The 22,020-nt window shown below is 39.5% G+C and overlaps 1 long non-coding RNA gene across 1 annotated transcript; it reads right to left on the reverse strand.

Moving 5' to 3' along the window:
- Window positions 1-6,179: 6,179 nt before the first annotated feature.
- LOC104956652 (uncharacterized) lies at window positions 6,180-21,937 on the reverse strand. The gene is made up of 3 exons (XR_799576.1): window positions 21,926-21,937; window positions 13,717-13,722; window positions 6,180-6,312 (listed from the first exon to the last, which is right to left on the reverse strand). It is a non-coding gene; the product is annotated as an uncharacterized lncRNA (long non-coding RNA).
- Window positions 21,938-22,020: the final 83 nt, after the last annotated feature.

A 22,020-nucleotide genomic window follows, 5' to 3' on the forward strand; every position in this document is an offset into this window, starting at 1 on the left:
CTGATCGAAGCACAGAATTGTTGACTTTTTCATTATAGGGTTGGTTTGGCATTGTTTGACCCTCACGTGTAGCTTTCCCAGTAGCTAGTTTGACCGGGTTGTCCACCCAGGTTGTGATCATTGAAGGTCCTTGATAATCATTCCTGGTGGACCAACCTTTTACAACATTCCATGTCGGATTTCCCCAAAAATTGGGTGTTGCCCCCTGGGTAAATATGGTGTATTTGTGATGTGTGCTATATACTATATATTATAAATATTATATATATGTGTGTATATATATGTGTGTATAATATATATATATATATATATATAAATATATATATATATATATACACATCACACAAACCACACATATACACATAATATATATATACACATATCATACATATATGTATATATTAACATATATATATATATACACATATAATAATATACATACATATATGGTATTATATATAGTATATATACACATACATATAGTATATATCAGCATATATAATACCATAATACACATATATTATACATACACATATATATGTATATTATATACAAATATATATGAGAATAATATATACACATATATGATATATGCAGAGAATACAGCACATATCAAGATATGATACATATAATCACACATATATATAGCATAGATATACAGAACATATAATGTAGTATATATACAATACATTTACACACATATATATACATATATATTATACATACGACATATATACTTGGCGCTTACATCTGCATATCCTTATAAAAGGATATATACAAATGCGCTCGCTGTGGTTGATCTACTCTCATGACAGTTCTGAGCAACCGAGAGATTTTGCTGCCCTCTGTGGCTATCAGGTCAACTGCTACAGTACGACCACAATGGAAGACTGATCTGCTCTTGACACCTCAAACTTGGTGAGCAGGAAGGTGCAGCATGACACTTGAGCTCGCAGAGATAGCTGCAGTGAGTGGTTTTGTGTAGACCCACATCATCCTGGCAGCACGATGAGTGTAATGCCATCCAGACCACTTGCCTCCTTGGCATTGCATAATATGTCTGCCCAAAAGCATGTCAGGAGAGACACCATTGTGGTTTCCATCTGCTCTCCTTCCCAACAAATGCACCTGCATCAGTGGCATCAATTGTTCCTCTGTGGCTGTCTCTGGCAGTTTCTTCATCTCAGCAAATACAGAAGCAAAAAGGCTGCTCCATATTTGTAGTGTCCTGCTTGTAGTTATAAGGTAGCATCCATGCTGATTCGCAGAGATCTTCCCAGTTACCTTCCCGCGGTAGTAGATGAAACCTGTGGAGAATGTCTTGACATCTCAGAAAGATTGACCAGAAAACTGCAGTTGGGTGCTCATTCAGAGATTCCTGGAAAAGTAACATCGTTCTTGTAGGATTGATATCTGTGGACGTGACATCAGATGATCTCTAACTTTCTCAGTAGCAGTGGTGTCTTTCTCAAACAACATCTTCACAACATTTTCTACTTATGACTGCCAGTGTTGTGTTTTCTCTGTCTGCTGCACATGCCTCAAGTGCTTGCCAGTACAAGCGCCACATGGCCTCACTGAGGATCCTGAGAGCATGCATGGTTTGGTAGTAGTCAGCCTTCTCACCAAAGAAAGGTTCCAAAGAAGGTTCCAAAGAAGGTTCCAAAGAAACGGCGGAGGTGGAGTTTTTTTGCTAAACCTGTCTAAAAAGGTCAAATGTCACTTGTTTGCATCAATCTTGATACAGGGTACTTATTACAGTATATGTTGTACTTTGGATTCCTAACCCTTTTAGTCTACTAACCCATCATTCAAGGTTGGTTTTCACTATAGGCCTACGTAACAAATATTTTTTGGACGGACACTATAATTTAAAGTTTTTTACTATGTTCAATCTGAATTTTTTTTTAAATAAAAAACATATATATTGATTCTGACTCTTCTATATCCAACTCACAGGTTTATCATTACTTTGAGAAAAAATATTATTAATTTTCCCGATTTAGAAGGGAAGATATGGTAATTTGTTCTGGGAATGTCATTTTCGAGCCTGAGACCTGAAAAACAGGCTTGGGGTTTAACAGGTTAATAGGTTGTTAAATGTTAACACTGTAAAACTGATTTACAAATTATTAAAGAATTGTAGTCTACAGTAACAGTGCTAGCTAGCTAGCTAGCTAGCTTAAAATCCTCTCACTTGCTGGCAAATCTGTAAACATTGAATCAATTCAAATTAGCATCGGCAGTAAACCTTCTGTATATTAATGTAAACACTTCAATATGTTATATAGAAATAATCTTTTAAGTATATTTACTCCAATCTGCCAACACTCTCACATCATTCAAACAATCCCTCAAAACTCACCTTTTCACTCTTGCCTTCAACTCCTAATCCACTAAGCCCTCACCCTTATTCCACCTAGTTTAGCACTTTTTACTTTTGTTGTTATTTTTCTTCTTTACTTGCTTGTTAAGTGCTTTGAGCACCAGGAAAAGCGCTATATAAATCAAATGTATTATTATTATTATAATTATTACCCATTTTGAACACAGCAAACAATCCAGAGGACCACAAGTGAAATGGATATGCTTTGGAGAGACAAAAAAGGCACAGTTTCATGTAGTGGCCTTATTGAGAACAGGCTTAACCAAGGCATCATCTGAAAGCTTATGTTCTGCTCTTTCAATAGGTTGGCTCAGTTTGTCTTTACCATGAACTGTCACAGAGATATTCAATCAGAAAGAGAATGATGGCATCTGATCGAGACAGAATTCTTGACTTTTTTCATATAGGGGTTGCATTGTTTGGACCCTCACTGTAGCTTTCCAGTAGCTAGTTGACCGGGTTGTCCACCCAGGTTGTGATCGTTGAAGGTCCTAGATATCATTTCTGGTGGAAAACCTTTTACAACATTCCATGTCTGATTTCCCAAAAAATTGGGTTTTGCCCCCTAGGTATTAGTTAGTTTCCACCAGAAACTACAACATGGTGTTTACAAAGCACTTACCTGAGAATGTTTCTCAAACTCGATGTTGACTCCTTGGATACTGACCATATATCAGTAGCTGGAAGGCTTAGCTTGCGCTGAATGGTAATGTTGTTTGAACACAAAATGATAGGACATTTCCACCCATGCATTATAGAGGCTAAGGTGATGGACTGGAAGAATATCTGTGGTTTCACTAAAGACTATTTTCACTGGGTGTTTTAAGACCCCTGAAGTGTTGTACTGTGTGAACATGTGCTTCGTAATATATCGTTCTTTATTTTAAAATGCATTGTAATCCTGCTAGTAATCACCATTTAAACTGTAACAGTAATGTGATACAATCTTTTTTTAATCTATCTGTAAGGATATAGTTGTTTTGGTAACCTGATCCATGTATTCCATTACTCCACAACCCTGGTTATTATTAAACCACTTAAACCATTAAACAATATATACCTTTTTACTTAAAAATATATTTGTTCAATAAATGTGGATCCCTTCCCTCAACCCCCCATCACATACATTAGAAGCATATTTGATGTTTTTTTTGGCAAGTATGAACAATTACTTTCTTTGAATAGACTTTGAAAAGTGTGAATTCTTTAAGTTTAGAGTGCAATAAAACAGAAAAACAACACTACAAATGAAGGAAGAGCTATAAATAAATACTAAATTGAATAAGGGAAGTTATGTTTAGTGGGAGAGTGTTTGACGATCCCAATTGCTTCATTACTCTTTAAGTGTTATTATTTTAACGCTGTCAGCAACACAAAGTCGTGTTAAATCTGTATGGTGTTGTTGTTGTAATGCCTTTTTGAACATTAAACAAATTAGCTATGTTAATTAAATATATTAGTATTGTTAGACCACTGGAGGAGTGAAATCGTATCGTACTTTGGATGAACAGGTCATTTAAAATGAGTTAACCATGTACCGGTAATGAAGTCTTTAGGGAATAAAGAGCCATTATTCACAGTAGCTCATTTGAGGAAGTGTCTGTTCAATATATCTTTAGAAAAAGTTCTCCAGCATGCAAAACTCTCCATATTCAAAGCAGTCAAAACATGCCGGGGGAAATAGGCCTACAGTAGGCTATGCTAGGAGTAGATATGAGGAGAATGAAATTGTATAAGAAATAGAGGCAATACTCATCTGCCAAGAGATTGCAGGGCAGACTGACATTTTGATTTCTTTCCTGCAAGTTTGATGTTAATGATTTGGCTTTGGATGGGGGACCTTCATAGAGTCTGAGCCATATGAGTGCAATTTCCGTCCTGGGGATGAAAGCACATCGATTGCCCTCTGATGGTTTTTATGGGGGGCTGCTTTCATCCAGACAGAGACATTATTGAACCGCGTTCACCATTAATGCAGGGCTGATTCTGTGTAACTAGATCAACAGAAGTCCGGCAAACATTCAATATGTTCTACATGTAGCTACTTTGAAACTGCATAATAAGCCGTTTGTTTTCGAGTGAATATGCAAATATCAAAGCTGAGTGGGATCATTTCATTTTCTTACAATAGAGCACAAACCTCATACGATCCAGTGAATAACGACTACAGGAAAGCAGCACGCCAGCCACCCATGGAAGGCATAAAAATGAGCTTTTTATTCTCTGTAATTGATTAATATTGCAATTAGAATTTGCAATCGGCAAACCCTTCTGCATTCACATTGGGAATTTCATCCCTGCTGAGCAGTAGGATGCTGTTTGAATCCTTTCTGTCTTTATGAATACCTCTCCCAGTGTCTGGTTGGATTAAGGAATCATCCACAGCTGCCTCTTCTGCGCTGATGGGGTTTATGCTCGGGTTAAACGCTGAAATGTGCTCAAGTGATCCCCTTATAGTCCAAACCTTGCTGAATTGACCCACAAAGAAACGGAGGAATGCATCTGTCTAAATGAATACGTCTAGACAAAGACTTCATCTGAAAACATAACACACATGCAATAAGTCTGCCTGCAAGTGCAAGTGCAACAGGAGCTATCAAACAGATTCAAAGCAATATACTGTATTTATCACAGTAATGATATGGGGTGATGCAGATGATAGTATTACATGTGTATTTAAAAATATAATAAAATAAGACTCAGAGAAATTACATCTGTTGCAGTCATAACTGAGTCATGTGTGATTTCATAAGGTTGTATTCATGTTGACAAGATGGTCAAATGTTATCTCTTTGTTCTCTTTGTGTAAATAGGTATGGATACAATAGGGATATGTGCAATCTGACGGACACTATGCATAGGTGCAATAGGGAAAGTGCAATATTTGATTTGTGTGTGAATGCAGTAGGGAAGGTGCAATATTTGATTATGTATGAATGCAAGAGATATGTGCAATAGGGAAAGTTCTGTACCTGTATGCAGGGCCGGCCCTCGGCATAGGCAGTATAGGCGAATGCTAAGGGCGCATCAACCCATAGGGGGCGCCAAAAAAAAAAATTGAGATAAAAAAATAAATAAGTTGAACTGCCCCAGCCCCAGTAAAAACCTTTATGTGAAATTGTTCTTTTTTTTAAATGATGGTTTTAGTGTTCAATTATAGCTTTTAATTTTGTATTTGTGTTAATTTAAAATTAATCAAACTCCCAACAAACGTATACAGCTTCTGTTTGCTTTTATTAACATTGGACTTTACTGTGTAAGCGGCCGCGGGGGAGAGAGCTTTAGAGAGCTCTCTCCTGAAAGACTGAGAGGCTCTGATAACCTCAGCTCAATGAGGTAAAGGCACACCTTTATATGATCATTATAGTTATAAGAGAATAGATGAAAAACAGGTATAAAATACTATATGACAGTACAAAAAAGTTGTTATTAATAAACAAGAATACAGTTTAAAAGGAGAGTGATTTTTAAAATATCCATAAAGAAAAAATAAATCGGCTTACAGTTATGTTTCATATGGATGTTGAGAGATGTATCCATAGATATCCTAATGTTGCTCTCAAAGTGCACCAGATTGATGCTTTTAACTTCAATATTAAAAAAAAAAATCTTCCCGGGGGTGCATGCCCCCGGACCCCCCTAGAGGAGGTTAGGTCCACCCCCCACTTAAATCATGTCCACATGGATAGGTAACTAAATACAGTTGCACACATCTTGTGTCAGCACCAGCTAAAATCTTGCCTAGGGCAGCAAATTGGTCAGGGCCGGCCCTGACCGTATGTTTCTTGTTTGTTTCTTTGCCATGTGATATGTGATCTCTGTTCTGTATCTATGACTGATTGTCCTAAATGTTTTATGTTTATTATCTCGATGCCCAAGACAAATTTCTCCTAAGGGAGACAATAAAGCTATATCTAAATCTAAATCTGTGCGACATGCATTATGCCTCTAGAAGCACGGGCAAACATTCAATATTTGTAATCAATCTATCTGCATGGCTCCAGTTAACGGTTGAGTAATGACTGATGACCTTACTCTTTTACTTAGAAGACCCCAGTTTGACTACAATTTACACAAGTAATAGGATCAGCTGGTGATATATATTTAGTACTCAACACAAGACTGCAGAGTCTGCTTATTTTCGTGGAGGGAAGGCGTTGACCCCTGCTCTTTTTTACTTAATTTACTTTCAAAATATAAATATGGAACATAGAGGACTCACCTTTGCACAGCACAAGGCGCGGTAAAGGGCAGGGGTGAGTTCAGAAGTCAAGTGTGTTTGCATTACTGTGGTATAACAAAAGCCCATATGCATGTGAAGAGGTCCAATTAAGTCCTTCATTACAATACATGGCTGTATGCGAAACGGAAGCATTTAGAAAGTGTGACTTTTCTAAATAACGACCAGGAATCAGAAGTAGATGCTGGACACGAACAATACAGACAGGCTGTTCCTCCTTGATGATCTGAGATCTGCTTATCCCCTGTCTCCTGCACTTAATAGTCTGGAGTTAGGGAAGCACAACTGATTGTTTGTCCAACCTGAACAGCGTGTTACACAAAACCAGCACACCCACAGGACACTTGCATCTCATCCTATCCAATTTGCAGTTTTGTTCTTTATTCTGCTCACTCCTTTCTTTTTGTTTCTCTTTTTGTCTCTCAACTAAGACCTACAATCCCTTCAGATCTCAAGAGGCTTAATCAGTGTCTGTGTCAGACTACTTCACGGCAGACTTTGGCCACAGCGGATATTATCCATCTTTTCCTTCTAACAAATCTGTCAATCGACTCAACGGAAATGAAACTTTCCTTTTGCAGACACCCAAACTGTTTGTCTGCAGCAACACAGGGGCAAAGAAAGCAGAGCAACATCAATTCAACATTAAATACAGAACCAAGACAGCTCTGAGGTGATGTAAAAGTAGCACAGGCTGCGTGAGGAAGAATATCAGGAATAAAATATTGGTCTCAAATTCACAATGTATGCAAAGAGGTAACCAACCAAGGGAAAGCTTGCTTTGATTTGACTCAATTTGCATAAACCCTCCCAACTATGCTTTTAATAAGTGATCTTCACCCAGGGAGTTGCCAGTGCATAGCAGATTAGCATATTCCAGACAACATAACCACCGGTTGGTTTAGAAAAAAAAAAAAAAAAAGAGAGTACGAAAAAAGAAAGAAAGAAAAAAAGGCTACGAGGGCAAATCGGAGGAATAGCTGGAGAGGATGAGGGAAAAGTGCTCCAAACAGACCTGTTTGTTTTGAATTTCATTTTCAGTAACACAGCAACAAACAGCTACTGCTGGAGTAATAACCGTCCCTTATGACGCCCTGCTAATTTGGTATTGGCTGGGTTGTTTCATAGTGCCCCCTAGTGGTTTGAATGAGCACATTTATGCAATTCTGAAGGAATTGGTTGATTAGAAAAGCAAATGTATGCAACAGCAGAGACCGGTTACAGCTGTGGGCAGAAATTGACTAAAAAGGGGTGTATGAGGAAAACGCACAGTAAGGATGCAAGCTCAAATTAAAATGATATTTCTTTTAAAAAGCAATTTTCTGTAGTTTGTTTGTTTGTAATATGTTACAAATGTTTCAATGTTTGAATCATTAGTGGAAACAGTCTGCTGCATGGATGCCGATGAGTGTCTTAAGAGGACCTTTGAGGCTGGAGTCTCCTACGTGATCATTTCTTTACACACTAGGGGGGGCTAGATCATTGAGAGGAAGATATGTTAAATACGAGCTGATTATGATTACAGAAAGGGCTCTGGACATGAATTTCACATTTCTTTTACATATGTATTAAGACTATATCGCTCCCTCTCTCACTTACCCTCAGAGACACAAATTAGAATGATTTTTCTTGGTCACACATTACAGAAAAACATCAGTGTCAAATGAATCCGTTATTACGATTTGGGTCAGGTTAATACCCTTTCCTATCATTTTACCCTTGAGGACAAACTGACTCGGATTGGAGGATGAAATAATGACAAAATAAAAGATATAGTAGCAGTGGGTCCACACTTCAGTACCCGGGATAAGCTGGAAAGCCCAGTTAATTTGCTGCAACTTTAATTTGCATGTATTTGAAAAGATAGACAGTAATTGGTGTTAGATAGTTGCGTGTTGATAAAGGAGGACTGTCAGAAAATTGGCAGGGACCGTAACACAGGGTCCATTGTTTAATTGCCTTCCAGAGGGAGACAAATCTCATTAATTGACAAAGCGAAATGGGAGTTAATAATAAAAAATCCACAAAAAAAAGAGATACTGTTCAGATTTTGAACACATACTTAGCAAAATATTCAATGCCAGCATGAGGGTCTGTAATAATGCTTATTGCGAGATGTTTATTCAGCTCGCATCATCATGTGTCGCAGTTACGTTCAGAGATGTGAGTGTGACACACACACACCAGTCATGAATTATTCTATACCCAAGCTCACAGTAATATCTTATCCCTAAAGGGACTTTTTAATGCAAGCAATATCACAGCTGCAAGAGTTTTCAGTTACATGAGGAATATTTCTCACAGACTTTTAACACGGCCATTCCTAAATGCACCGGATTTGTTCTCGTCTAATATGCATATCAAGTTGCACTAGATTTACACTGTATAGAAAGGAGATTCACATGAGGTGAGGAAGATAAAAACAGGTGGTAACTTTAATTTCAGTAGTTTAAGTGTAAACAAAAATACAATTAATAAGAATTCAATCGTAAGACATAATGGAGACGTGGGAAATGGGACACAAGCTTGAGAATAGGGGCTCAGACCTTAAAGATAAAGTATTTACATGATATATTATGTATACATCTAGTATTAGAGAGTTTAACCATCTGTATATTCTTTTTACAGGTAATACATATGATAATAAATTAAATTGTGTTACTGTAAACTATACCTAATATGTTTATTCCTCTACAAGCTGTAGAAAAGATACTTTGATTTCAGATATGTTGGTATCTGACAAGAAAGAAAGAAATTATAAAAAGGTGGCTATTCTTACTAAGAATGCATTTGCTGCATCTTTGTGGGTGCAGTACTATAACACGTTCGATGTGGCAAATCAATTAATTTCCTTTGTTTGTCCAAATATAATAAAATACATATTATCTGGTCTTAACTGTTAGATTTTAAGCATCATACTAGTTATAGGAATTAGAGGAGGATGATTGTTTCTCTCAGGGTTTTTCCATGTGCTGCATGAACGGTTTTGGTCAGCAGTTTACTGAGAGCTTCCCGAGGCCACCCAGCCAATCCTGACTAGTTTCCTTGACAACAGAGTGCAACATCTCAGCCATTTCCTTATCTGTATCCTTGGTGATTAAGTCTAACTCTTATTAGTGTGATTTATGTAGAGCAAGGTCCAAATCAAAAGGCATGGCTAAAATTGGTCCCATTTCCCTGCACTCTGAAAGACACAGACGATACTGCGTTTCCTTTTTTTCTTCCACTGACCTTCGATGTGCCTGTTTTGGGGCGGCATCCTGATCATGTCAGTTTTAAAAAAACAGATGCCTGTTGTTGATTTTTGATTTATTTACGCCCTCGTCCATTGCATGCTCTAAAAGTGTCTTCAGGGCCTTTGCTGGGGGGAGAGTGGGTGTGTGTTTGTGCCTGGGATCACATGTGTGTACAGTAGATGATGTCAGCTTTACAGAGTAGAGACAGATGTGCTGAAGACAAACTGTGTCATGAGTACAGACACATTCAAGAGAAACTCTGCTGCACAAAGGACGACTCATTTTGCATTTACACACCAACTCTTTAAATTGCGACTCAGAAGATTTTCGTCATGTAACGTGATTTATAGCCGTGTCGGATTGCTATAAAATCATGGACGTTTTTATTGACGTAAATTATTACTTTCAGGAAGCAATGATCTGCAGATTTAAAGCCAGGCAATGTTACATTTGAAATAAAATCACATAAGCAGGGTGGCATGGCGCCACATCACTCTCCAGAGAAAGTGTTGAGTGCCTCTGCCATCAGTGTATTAATGTGTGTTATTAGGTGAGTATTGGCATGTGGTGTCAAACGCTTTGATTGTTTGGTAGACGAGAAAAAGTGCGCTATAAATGCAGTACATCCTCCTACAAATAAAAATGAGAAAGAAATAAAAAAGAAAGTAAAATAAATAATAAACACCCCTGGTCAAATCAATACACTGAGGGGTTTTTGCCTCTGCAGAATAATGTTGGTAAACTTTATATTACTCTGCGGCCTCACAGCCAGTTCCCTGACTTAAAGCCTCAGAAAGCACGATGCCACTCTAGTCAACCTTAATTAATAATAAGAATAGTTTCAAACTATGAAGCACAGTTGGAGCTAAGATACTGTGTAAGTTGAAAAGTGTAAAAACACAAAGTGTTATTGTAATGTGGCCTAATTTTGCATGCAATTGCTGCACTACATCTCAGGGAACTCAGTCATATCTTATTTTTCTGAGGGAGTTCATTATATTTGCAAATAAGCGCCATTAAATTCTCTTGGGCATCTTAGAACAAGATGCTCCAGATCCTGCATGAGAATCATTAAAAATGTTCAGTTTTCCTCGGTCGGTATCAAAGTCATCTTGTGACAGAGCTGTGTGCACATCCTGTACAGACAGGAACCGCTAATATATCATTATGCCATACCTTATATTGTGCTAATTTACCAAAATATAAAGAAATATAAGCTAACGTTGCTAACTCTCATACTGTATTTAGCATTTAGGACAAAATTACATTTAATGTAATCATCATAGAAAGCTACAATGTTGTCTTATTGCTGGGCTTGCGTTATCAACTGGCAGGATTAGTTTACATTTAGAAACCGTTTAAAAATCAGATCAGCACAAAAGAGCCCGCTTCTTTTTCTAATAGGTTTTTGTCTTTGAAACTGGTGAACATTGAACCTGATTAACCTTATTCAGAGTGCATCTTTGTCTGATTGAATAAAAGAAGATCTAACCTTGTTATAACATGCCTTTGCCTTTAGGGCATGTGCCATATTAAAATAAATCAACAACACCAACAAATCCTGGGCCAGAATAAACAGGCATTTCATGTCTCAACTACAAACTCTCACCTCTATAGTCACAAACCCTGACTTCAGTCCTTAGGGTTTCAAGCATGAAGCAATTCAGATATTTTAACAACATCAACGATCGCTTCCATATGACCCTTGTAGGTATAAAGAAGGGAATACAGTATGGACAATGGCGATATTGTTGCATCTGTCGATTAAGTTGATGCATTCACTGCAAGAATAAGACATTCAGTGGTCTGGGAATCCAACATTGCATTTTTTTGTGATTTCTTTAATATATTGTTTTACTTTTAACTCAGAGAATATTCAAGTGTTTTCTAATAAATGTACAATTTACAAGGGCAGTTCATCTAAGCAATTCTGACTGTATTCTTAGAATATTAACCCCCTCCCCTGGCATCATAATTATTTATATGTTACCTACAAAAGGCCCTAACATGCCATCAAACTTCCATGGGGGCATTGATTGTATCCGGTGGGAGGGAGGGGGGGGGGTTGATCTGGAGCCCTGACCTTCACTTGAGAGCAGCTGATTTCTTCTCCATGTGTATGGTTTTCTGAGCACAGAGCATTTCATTATCAGTCACTTGACCAGATGACACTCAGATGTTCTGAAATATAAAAGAGCCTTATTAATAAAAAGGGAAAAAAATACACATCAGTATTTATAATTCTTTTTTACACAGACGGGCATTGATCTGCGAAACCCTCCCTGATGGCAAATGGTAACGATGGTTGAAGTGCAGCAGTTTAGAGATACCTCGATAAGAGGACATTTTGAAAAATGGAACTGAATTAGCAAGAGACTTCTTAAGGGGTCAATGTTTTTACAACGCTGTCAATTTTGGATAATAACCAGATGTGAATAAACACAGATATTACCTGAAGGCTGAATTTACAACAAATTTAAAAAGAAAAAGACATGCAAAAAAGAAGTCATTGGCATATGTTCAGGAACCAGTAGACACACACACTGCACACAGCTCCTGAATGACAGCTCCTATATTCAAATTCTTTGAATGGGGACCATGGAGTGACAGTGCGTGACTCCCATTGCTCAGCAAAGTATAAAGAGATTTGATGGAGCATCTGTTTGGAGAGCACAAGAACAACAGGCGGAACAAGAGTGTAAATCTGGCCCATACAGTCTGCACACTGTCATGTGGCTTCAAATCATAACCCATAATAGACACAACAATGGAAATCCAGAATACTTAGAGAATACAAATCAACATATCATACAACCCACATGGTTTTAATAGTTGCATATGATTTGCAGCTGCTGATACGTAAACGTGTAGCGAGAAGGGAGGAAGAGGAAGAAGAAGTGTGAATCCATTTGTATCTATAGGAGATGAGCTGTCATTCCGTTATAACACAGCCTTCACCTTGTTGTCAACCTAATATGATTGTGTCTCCCAGTCAATGATGGAGCATCTGTTTGTGACACGGAGGAATCAATACTCTGGAGTGAAGCCTCGTTTATCTTGTTACAAACTGACTTTGAAAATAAAGCACTGTTTCATTCTGAATGTGGCGGAAAAGGGAATGACACAGAGCACTAATGCGTGTTAGGTATATGTTACTATGCACTGATTCTTAATTGTTTTTAAAGATATTTACATTTTTCCAAATGTGTAGATATTGAAATTTGCTTTGATTCAACATGTTATACAGAATGTTTAGTGTCATTTTTGTCATTGTTGTATTGCTACTCCTAAGTAAAACGTCTGTGTACTCCTTTGAGCACTGATTCCCAGTAAATGTAAACAAACTAAATCATTTTTAGCAAACCGAACTTCTGTAAAGATTTTCTTTTCAAGATTTTCTGATTTTTGGCATTTATTCTCGAGTGAGTAAATATGAAAGACTTATTTATCAGAAGTGGTAGAAAAACATTTTATCATCAATAAGGCACAGGCAGTGTCCATCCATCCATCCATCTTCTCCCGCTTATCCGTGGTCGGGTCGCGGAGGTAGCAGTTCCAGCAGAGAGCCCCAAACTTTCTTTTCCCTGGCCACATCAACCAGCTCTGACTGGGGGATCCCAAGGCGCTCCCAGGCCAGCGAAGAGATATAATCCCTCCATCTGGTTTCCCCCAGTCAGAGCTGGTTGATGTGGCCAGGGAAAAGAAAGTTTGGGGCNGGATACACTTGGTTAGTCAACCCAAGTTCTTATCTTTATTTATTTATTTTTGCGTGGTGAACCGAACAAGTAATTACACGTTTCTAAAAAAATTTAGTTTGACTTTTTTAGACGAACACCGGAGGGACTCTTTTGAACATTTTACTTTATGTTGTTTCATTATAGCCTGTCTCGACGGTCTAGCCCATCAGTGGTCCTGTTACACCGACTCAAAACACGCGCAAGCTCTTCCCAGATCCGACGCCCGGCGTCTGTCATGTGGTCGTGAGGTGCCTGTGATGTGCTGTGCGGGTGGACTGTGCTGTGATGCCACGACTTTCCGGTGATGGCAATTTCGCTTAACTGCTCCTAAATGAGTATGCGGGTTACAATACATATTATAAACTGTTTACTACTTAATGTCGTTTGTACACGTTATAGAGGTAATAATGTCGAGGCACCCGACCGTCATTCCCTATACCAGGCAACAATAACGACGTAGGTACCCATTTCTCTTAGTACATCATGCACTTGTGCGGCATTGTACTTGTCACGGCCTCGCCGCGCCCGATCATACTACATTTAGAGCAGTTTAAGCCGAAAATTGCCATCACGGAAAGTCGGTGGCATCACAGCACAGTCCACCCCGCCACAGACAAACATCACAGCACCATCACGAACACACTGACAGACCCGGCGTCGATCTGGGAAGAGCTTGCGCCGTGTTTTGAGTCGGTGTAACAGACACCCTGATGGGCTAGACGGTCGAGACAGGCTATAATAAACAACCATAAAGTAAAATGTTCAAAAAAGTCCCTACCGGATGTCTCTAAAAAAAAAGTCAACTTGGTAATCTCATTTATTTTTATTGTGTTAATAAAGAAAATATGTATTTCAATTTTGTCTTGGTCTGGTTTGTTTAGAAAAAAAAAGAAAATAATCGAGGTTTAAATCGAAAATTGTCCATTAGTTAGAAAAAAAAATCAAGATTTAATTTTTAGGCCAAATCGCCCTGCCCTAATTCTAGCAGTTACCGGAAGGGAGCGGAGGAGTGGCGTGGTGTGGGAGAATTTTGGAAGGTTGAAGACCAGACGAGCCGCTGCATTCTGGATGAGCTGCAGAGGTCGGATGGCACATGCAGGTAGACCAGCCAGGAGGGAGTTGCAGTAGTCTAGGCGTGAGATGACGAGAGCCTGGACCAGAACCTGCGTTGCTTTCTGGGTCAGCTGGGGACGTATCCTCCTGATGTTGTAAAGAGTGTATCTGCAGCAGCGGGTTGTAGCAGCGATGTTTGCAGTGAAGGACAGTTTGTTATCTAGGTCACACCCAGATTCCTTGCAGTCTGAGTCGGGGAAACAACAGAGGTGCCGATGTTGATTGTTAGGTCAAGAGTGGGACAATCTTTTCCCGGAAGGAAAAGCAGTTCAGTCTTGTCAAGGTTGAGCTTGAGGTGTGAGCAGACATCCACGAGAGATGTCGCTAGCAAGCAGAGATGCGTGCGACGACCTGGGTCTCTGAGCGGGGAAAGGACAGAATTAGTTGGGTGTCGTCAGCGTAGCAGTGGTATGAAAAACCATGCGGGCTAATGACAGATCCGAGCGAGTTTGTGTACAAGGAGAAGAGGAGGGGACCAAGAACAGAGCCCTGAGGGACCCCTGTAGTTAATTGACAAGGGTCGGACTCGGACCCTCTCCAAGTTACCCTGTAGGTGCGGTCTTTGAGGTATGAGGTGAGGAGGGAAAGTGCAGTGCCTGCTACGCAAGTACCAAAGTCTTGAAGTGGATTCTAGCAGTTACTGGAAGCCAGTGAAGGGAGCGGAGGAGCGGCGTGGTGTGGGAGCATTTTGGAAGGTTGAAGATCAGACGAGCCGCTGCATTCTGGATGAGCTGCAGAGGTCGGATGGCACATGCAGGTAGACCAGCCAGGAGGGAGTTGCAGTAGTCTAGGCGTGAGATGACGAGAGCCTGGACCAGAACCTGCGCTAATTTCTGGGTCAGCTGGGGACGTATCCTCCTGATGTTGTAAAGCGTGTATCTGCAGCAGCGGGTTGTAGCAGCGATGTTTGCAGTGAAGGACAGTTTGTTATCTAGGATCACACCCAGGTTCCTTGCAGTCTGAGTCAGGGAAACAACAGAGGTGCCGATGTTGATTGTTAGATCAAGAGTGGGGCAATCTTTTCCCGGAAGGAAAATCAGTTCAGTCTTGTCAAGGTTGAGCTTGAGGTGATGAGCAGACATCCACTGAGAGATGTCAGCAGACAAGCAGAGATGCGTGCGACGACCTGGGTCTCTGAGCGGGGAAAGGACAGAATTAGTTGGGTGTCGTCAGCGTAGCAGTGGTATGAAAAACCATGCGGGCTAATGACAGACCGAGCGAGTTTGTGTACAAGGAGAAGAGGAGGGGACCAAGAACAGAGCCCTGAGGGACCCCTGTAGTTAATTGACAAGGGTCGGACTCGGACCCTCTCCAAGTACCCTGTAGGTGCGGTTTGAGGTATGAGGTGAGGAGGGAAAGTGCAGGCCTGAAACTCCAATTCTTGGAGAGTGCGAAGGAGGATCTGATGTTCACCGTGTCGAATGCAGCAGACAGGTCCAAAGGATGATGACAGAGGAGAGGGAGCTGCTTTAGCGTGTGCAGTTCCTCAGGACAGCAAGGAGGCAGTTTCTGTACCTGCCTTGAAACCAGACTGGTGCGGATCCAGAAGGTTGTTCTGATGGAGATAACAGGAGAGTTGTTTAAAGACAGCGCGTTCAAGTGTTTTAGACAGGAACGGGAGGAGAGAGAAGGCCTGTAGTTTTAACATCAGACGGGTTGAGAGTGGGTTTCTTTAGGAGAGGGTTTACTCTTGCCTCCTTGAGACTGTTTGGAAAGTGACCAGAAGTTAGAGAAGTGTTGATGAAATGGGTGAGAAACGGTAGAATATCAGGAGCGATAGTCTGAAGGAGGTTTGAGGGGATAGGGTCCAGAGGACAGGTGGTAGGACGGGCAGAGGTAAGAGGGTAAGAACCTCACTTGGAGAGAGAGGGGAGAAGGAGGTCAGTGTGTGGGTGAAAGGAGGGTCTGGTGACCCAGCGGTGAGTAAAGGTGAGTCAGAAAAAGAAGAGCGAATATCATCAACCTTCTTCTTTGTCTTGTTTGAGCTATAATGTATGGACAACAACAAATATGGAAGACATAACCTTGGTAAATGTAATAAATGTAGCTCGCAGTTTAGATGATGTATTGTTCCTCCTGGGAAACAATTCTAGGCCCTCATATAACACTTTATTAGAGTTACAGATGACTTTCCTTTGTACCTAGATAAAGGCACAAAAAGGCGTGTTGCCATAATATTCAGCGAGTTAATGAGAGAATGGAAATAACTTTTTTCAGCAACAGTAGTTCTTGCAAGTCTGACAGCTGAATGTATTACTTTCCTTTCCAAATGTTCTCTGATGCAGGAGGATAAGGGGCAAGGTCAGCTCCGAACATCTAGTACTGTTCGTTCTCAAACCCTCAGTTTATGCAGAATGGTATGTGCAGTTTCAGCAAGAACATGTTTCCTTGTACAAAAGACGAAAAACCCTATAATTCTTGTCAGTGAACCACCGAAGACATGATACAGAAAACTTTCCAAGTGTTAAAAGTCTTTTTTAAGTAAAAACCTTTGAACCAGCAACAGATGGAAACCACATCATCCACTCATAGTGATCCCCATCTACCACATTCTTTCAGCTTACCATAGGAAGAACTAATGACCATTTCAAGGAATTAACCTTATCCTGTATTTTTAGATACGGAAACTTAAATGGGAAATTTGCAAATTGCGTTTTTAGCTCTTCAAGACTTCTACTGCTGCTGCATACAAGCAGATGAGTTGTATAACAGGAGCAATAACAGTATTTAAGAGTACAAATAGTGGTAATAATAGCGCACAGAAATCCGACTGCAGCCAAAAAGGTGCCTCTGTGTCTCACTCAAGAATTGACCATTGAGTTAAACCAGTATTTTAAAGGGTGGTCTTTCAGAAACTCAAGGACTGCTGTGTCTCCAAATCAGTGGAGCCTGGAGAGCACACAGCTTTAGTTGAGACCATGAGGGGATCCTTTCAGAGGCTGGGAGGGAGAGAAGGTTGTTCCTTAGGTCAACACGAGCTCTTGAAAGTCGAGTTGTGCCGTTTTTTTTTTCCGCCCTTCCCTCTTACCATAGACTCCCAGGTAATTGAAACCCAGTGTTTTATGAAAACTGGAAACGTGTGTATATTGGGCTGAATACCTTCCCCCCCGTGCTCTGATACTGAATCCACTGTTAATGAATACAGAAGCTGGAAATGAATGGGGTTTTTCTCCTACTCTACTCAACAGTGGTGTCAGATATCTGCAGGACTGCTGAGCCATTGCACTCCTCATCATTTCAGGTCGTGAAAAACAGCCTCTTTGTGCGGCTGAATCTCTGGTTCTCATGCTAGATGTGTCGAAATCCTTAGTGAGTATTACAGAGTTACTCCAAAAAAAAACTCTCTGCACAGTTTGAGGTCAATTTGTCTAAATGATGCATTTGTCGGAATGAGTAGAGCATTGCAATGTCACATTGTGTTATATATGATATTTCTTAGGTGATTGATTGTATACGAAGATTGCGGTTTTGTTTTATAGGTCATCCAGTCACCTTAGGAAAAACCCGAAATGACATAAATCTAGTTTCTTGTTGCAGCTGAGAATCTGTTGTTGATTACTGTAAAAATGAAACCCAGGTCTTAAAGCTGATAGAGTTTCCAGATGGCAGATACTGTATGAGAGACACAGAGTTCAGAAATACTGCTCGCTCTCTTTCTATGTCTGTACAATGGAAAGAATATAAGTTCAGAGAGACAACTGCATCAAAGTTTTTACTTTCTTGGCTGCAGGAATATCTCAGTTGCATTTTACCATCTGGCATTATCAAAGTTCTGTAAAATCTTCATTTGAAATAACAAACATTAATTTGTCTTCACTTAAGAAACAATCCATTTTGAAAAGCTTTGCAATCAGTAATAATTTTCTGGAAGTGTGCTTTTTCTCTTTCTGGTGGAGAGGTAAATGTGTATTTAACATGAAGCCACAGCCAGGAGTCGATTAGCTTAGCTTAGCACAAACGAATGGAAACAGTAGGAAACAGCTAGCCTTAATCCGTCCGACAGTAACAAAATACACCTAGCCCTCTATGTCCGTATAACCTCAAGTGTTAGTCATCAGATACCGGCAATGACCATTACCATAATATTCAAAAACTTGAATATTGATTTCATCTTAATAATACACAATGATAATATTTTGTAAATAATCCAGCACCTCTGTAATCATGCTTTTTTATGGTTATGTTTACGGGCTCTGTCCAACTTCCTACACTTCAGGTGTAATGCATTTGCCAAAAAGAGACAAAACACACAAAGTTAAAGATTAATTTGACGGACGATATTATTATATATTTTTTCTTCAAATGTTCTACCATTATCACAACAGAATCATTATTGGGAATTATTTTGTCCTCAATAATAGTGTTGTAAAAATATCTAAACGGTGACAGCCCTCGCCTCGATCAAACTTTAAATATGCCAATTTGGGTTCTGTGCGCCAAGTTGCCACGCAATCATCGGAGATTACAGGGAATTACAAGATATAAAATATTATAGGAGGTTCTGATGCAGGCTTTCTCCTCGAGAAAGACATTTTTGCTTTAAAAACTGGATCTTTATGTTTCATGCTGGCAAAATAAGGCTGACATCATCGTTTTCGTTTTTTTATTACAGAAATTATTGGAATAAAGCACGTACTTAAATTGATACGACCAGAGTTTTTGCAGCTCACAGCAGGCTACTGAGGAATAAACTTAGTTACAATTCGCCCCCAGCTCTACATTAAACATTCCGTTTTTCCTGATGTCCTTGTAACAAAATACAACAGTGTTTTCAAGACAAACCGTTTGACTTCTTCCTTTCCAAGGCGTTCACATTGGAGGTTGATGTCTGTGGTCTCGATACTATGATGTGATGGTGTTATATGACATCTCCACCAGAGAGTTGTGGGTTCAGCTATTGTCTTATGCAACCACTGACCCCCTATCTGTCGAGGTTACGAAACTAAACTCTGCTCAAACGTTTTTTTTTTACTGAGTAGCTTTATTCGTACGATTTGAATAATGTTTAGCTATTTGTGTTGCCAGTCAGCATGTTCTTTTTTTTCCTTTGCGGTTGAAACTGTGCCGAAGCTTTCCAAGAATTTTCTTTTTCCTTATGTGAGTAGCAAGGCAGTGAGACTGAGACATGAGGGAAAGCAGGTTGGGATGAAGACTAAAAAACTGAAAGAAATGATAAAAAGCCAAAGATAAAGACATAGATATAGCTTTCCATTTAACATATGTCTGCTCTCTCTATTCGACAAACCCACGCACATAATTCTAGACACAAGGTATGCTTCCTTAATCTTTGTTCCTCCCACATCTGTACAGATAATCCCTGCCATCTGTATTCAAGGAAGAAAAAACACGTTCTTCTCCTAATCGTATTTCCATTATCTGCCATTTGGTCTTTCATCATCTGATTCCAAAACTTTAGTCTCAAACCTCACAGGAGCTTCACTTTTAACCTTTTAACTTTGAGTAAAATTGATGTCTTGGCAACAGGAGACCCAAAAAACAGCTGTTTCTTTTGTTATGACCTCAGTTTAAGGTGTGTGTCATCATGAAGAATGTACAAACGATAACCCTGGGTTGACATTATCCAATCTTCAGGAATCATGTTCCCCTCCCAGCCTTAATGGAGAAATATGCCACAAGAATTATCACAATAACAGGATACAATATGTGACGACCATATGTGAGTTTCACTTTAAATCATAGTTCATATCCACCACATGGTTTCAGCACAATTACATTTTGCATTGGCTGTACAAGGATTTATGGAGCTGGTTATTTGGAGGTGTGTAGAGCAAACACTGGGAATGAATACATGCGATGAAAGATATGGAGCAGGTTTCTCATTTAGAAGTGGTTTTTTTTCTACACTTTACATAATTGCAACCTGCATGATATAAACCTGCAACGACCAGGAAATTGGCACTTGCGTAATGTGTGTGCGTTTTTAAAAGGACTTTTATTGCTTCTTTTGAGGTTCAGTAAACTCAGCCTAAGCACCTGCCATATGGAGGATGGTTGAGAAATACAGGCAAGACAGCCCTAGCCATCAATAACAGAATATATTTACTCAGGCTTTTAACATGGCAATGTGTCTTTGCTGCGTATGTATATAGTCAGACTCAAAGCCAAGTTCTCTAAATTAAACTACATTTCCACACCTTATTCTCATACCACTGCTTACATTTCTGTAAGTGTCGGTTTGCTGAGGTGAGAATGACATTTCCCCTAAGCAGGCAAGTCAGTGGGAAAATGGCAATTTGCAAATGTAAGGTTTTTCCTTCACTGGGCTGGCACGTCTTTTTACTCCTGCCAATTTGACCTTTCTTTATAATAGCCAGTTTAATTTAATTAACTATTAATGTAGCAAGTGTTGCCCTTTGCCGTTCATTTAATACTTAACATGCATTTAAATGTTCTCAGTGACCCAGTATGATATACTGTAGTAAATACACTTATGGTGTAAATAGCTCCTTTTATTAGGATGTCAGTGTAATTTATATTTAACTCAAGGGCACTCATAGAGCACTGACCTCCTTTTGCAGGCTGTTTCCATAAATGAAAAATATTACACATATACACCCCATTATTCGGATAAGCTCCAAATTTGTATGTCTTCTTCCTTCGCCCATACTAAACTCTTCCACCAGGTTTTATGAAAAGTAGTAGTTTTTCTTTGATGGTGCTGACAACCAAAACAAACCAAGAACATCACCTTCTTGGCGGAGGTGACACTAATTGAATCTTCTCACAACATTTTAGCTCCAATATGGAAAGAGGAAGTCTATTTAAGGGGTCGTGAATATTGTACACAACGTTTTCTTTTTTCCTGATGTATTGGCATGAGGTTTTGTTCAAGCCACAGCAAAGACTGAGCAAATTACATGGCGTGTTGCATACCTGAGCCCTAGCCAGCATGTCTCACAGTGCCAGGCTCTAAAAGCATCCTTCCCTCAGGATCCACCCAAAACACCCCCACTGTGCAACTGATTATTTTGTCGTGTAGCTGAACTATTTAGTCAATTAAATATTTAATCCGTCATATGAATCGCAGAGATTGCGTGCTTAAGTTACAAAAAGGTCTGGAAAGATTTTCTTTGTTATGTCCTCCACTGAGGAAGTAATTTGGACCGTCAGCAGGATAGCTCTTGCGCCTCTAGATTCCAGAAACATTTGGTGGACACATTGAATTATTTTAGTCATCAGAACTATGTTCAACTATAGTATGAAACCGCCTGACTTACACAAATACCATGGGCATTCTTGCAAAGAGCAATACATTACAGAAATAAACATGATGTCTCATACCAGCTG

Source organism: Notothenia coriiceps, unplaced genomic scaffold (assembly GCF_000735185.1).
Source record: "Notothenia coriiceps isolate Sejong01 unplaced genomic scaffold, NC01 NC01_scaffold00026225, whole genome shotgun sequence".
Lineage (NCBI taxonomy): Eukaryota > Metazoa > Chordata > Actinopteri > Perciformes > Nototheniidae > Notothenia > Notothenia coriiceps.